Below are 3,122 nucleotides of genomic sequence, written 5' to 3'. Positions count from 1 at the left end.
CATACTGGCATGATAATGATAATTTTGTAACCTTTGACTACTGCAATGAAAGCCAACCCAATGCCAGTATTGCCACTTGTAACTCAACAAGAATAGGCTTTTTCTATCCTTCAAAGTTTTAAACATATTTAGAGTCAATGTAAAGTTCAACTATTTCAATAATTTGGACTACATATGTGGTAATATCAAAATGAGTGATAGTACAAAAAATATATATACACATGGAATGAACATAAAAATCATATATTAAATTACTAAAATAAAGGTTATGTTTAGCAACATGTTTATGTTTAGGTTTAAGAAAATGTTTGTCTAGGGCAAGTCTCTCTAAAGGTACACTCAGTTATGGCTCTTCCCTTACCACTCACAGCATAGGGACTATGATATAAGATTTTATTTTATAAAATACAAAATGAAAATGGATCATATTCATAGTAACTAACATAAAGAGTTTGAGATCTAAATCGTGCTCCACTAGTTTCACAGGTCTGATATGGTTAACTAAAAATCAAATTTGTGTTAATTTCTTGGTGCTTCAGATTGATTTTCTAAAAAGTGGGAATTTTGGGGATTTAGATCAGTACCACCAAATCCCAAAGCAATGATTGAGCAAGTCTTATTATTATCGTCTCATTGGCTTTTGCACTTCACAACAAAATTTTATATATATATATACATATTAATAGCCAAAACTTAGAGAAAATTCAATTATATTTTAATTGAATTCTCAATTTTGTGCCACGTGTCCCATTTAATTTTTAATTTTGTACCAAGTGAATTATTGAGTATAAAAATTAAAAATTCCAAATCAAATTAGATTCTAAATTGGATTTCAATTAAAATTCAATTTCCCACCACGTGTCCATCTGAGTTTTTAATCTTTGTGGCAAATGAATTATTGGGTGCAAAAACCGAAAAGTCTAAAACTAATTAAATTCTAAATTATATATATATATATATATAACCATTACATATTTTAGAAATGTATGGTTTAAAAAAAAGTATAACCTAATACCATATATAATTTGAACGAAATCTTTAAAATATATATATAATTTGAATCGTATAATTGTGATTGTTTTTAATTATATTCGTGCATATACATGGGCTACACACTAGTATATATTAATAGTCAAACCAGAGAGAAAATCCAATTAGATTTCAAATTGAAATTCAATTGGAGTCTAATTTTGCGTCACGTATCCCATCTAATCTAAAATTTTAAAATTTTGTGCCCAGTGAGTTAATTTAATGTAAAAATTAGATTTTAATTAGAGTTTAATTTTGCCTCAGGTGTTCTATCTAATCTAAGTTTTTTAATTTTTGTACCAAGTGAGTTAATTCAATATAGAAAACGAGGAGTCTAATATAAATAAACCATAAAAAAAATCATAATCATATATCTAATTTTATAAATAAAATTAAAGGAAAAGAAAGTTTGAATGATTTTATATTATGAGCCATTTTTTGTGTAACTAAAAACAATTCAAATTTATAAGTGATTTATGTAATATACCATGACTATGTACTGTTCATTACTAATTAGGTAATATATACTAGCCTCTGAGCACGCGCTCACATGCGTGCTCAGATGCTCTTTTTTTTTTCTTTTTTTTTTTAGTAAAGGTTAATAATTTGCGTTCATTATAATTTTGGATTACTATATTTTTTAATAACAAAAAAAGCTTAGGAGTGTGATGAGTATTATGTGTTTGTGGGTAAAATAATTTTTTTATTACACTCCTAAGTTTTATTTATTTTTTTTTTTTTTTTGTGATTGAAAAATGTAGTAATCTCAAATTACTATAACAAATGAAAATTATTAATCTATAGTAAAAAAATAAAAGAACCTCTGAGCATGCATGTGAGTGCATGCTCAGAGGCTAGTATTTGATAATTATAATTTGTTTTTGGCAATTTTGTTAATGTAGTAATCAATGTTTTGGACATCTATGAACTCATAATGGAAATAGGATTAAGGCTTAGTTGAAGTAAAAAAAAATTAAATAGTATTAATTTCTTTATACACCAAGAATACCGTTTGAGAAAATTAAACTGCATGGGCATAATTGACTCTACCTTGACAAGCTAAATTTGAATCCTCATTCACAAGTTATCATTAAAATTTCACAAGAATGCACTGACAAATTGTGGATGCAAATTTTATCATATGGTACCATCTCATGACCAACGTTATAGGTTTTTATGTTGGGTCATGTTAATGGATGCTCTTAAGGCAATTGTTAATAAATCATAGTAAAAAAATCTTGACACTATTTTTATGGGAAATACAAAAAGTTGTCAATAATATTTATTATTTCATCATTCTCCCAATAAAATATTTATAAAAATAGCTCATAAACCTTTATGTTTATCTTTATTTTATGTTGTTATAATTCAAATTCCAGCTTCCTTCTGCCTTTGTGAAGGAATTATGATTACAAATGTGATAAGATTATTCTACATCACTGCTTAGCTTTACCTTGCTCTTACAAGAAGAGAAGGTAACACTTGAGCTAGAGCACATTGGTGTAGTTGTCTGAGGAATAGCATTTCTACAACTTAAACGTCACTGCAATCTGCTGAAACTGAAACCTGACAGTTTCAACCATCTACAACTCCAGTTTCTAATTAATTTACCATATGGCAAAGACAAAATAAGGCAAGCAACATAACCCTGCAAACTTAGCACCTATGTCTGCATAGGTTTTCAGGAAGCAAACTTCTATTTCAGTACTTTTTTTTTTTGGCAAAATGTTTCCTTAGTGTTCGCATCAAAAGCCATTGTCATGCAATCTTACAAATTGACTACTTCTGAAAGGAGCAAAGGACAAAACAAAACAAAACAACTCCAAAATATAACAATGACAATGACAAGCTCCCGCTAGTCAAAACAAATATCGTACAAGCATGCAAATGTAACTTTTCAATGCATTGAACACGATAATGATAATTAGGTGTCATATTTTCAACTACTAGTATCCATGGCATTAAACCATACGACATATCCTTAAACACCCCAGGAAAAGGAACATGAAACCAACACTTTCTATCATTTCGCTATAAAACCAACCATCTAGGGAAAGATGTGCTCAAGCATGTGAAGAAAGCTCTTCAAGCTT

Source organism: Quercus suber, unplaced genomic scaffold (assembly GCF_002906115.3).
Source record: "Quercus suber isolate HL8 unplaced genomic scaffold, Cork oak 2.0 scaffold_54, whole genome shotgun sequence".
Classification (NCBI taxonomy): Eukaryota; Viridiplantae; Streptophyta; class Magnoliopsida; order Fagales; family Fagaceae; genus Quercus; species Quercus suber.
This window is presented reverse-complemented; position numbering follows the sequence as displayed.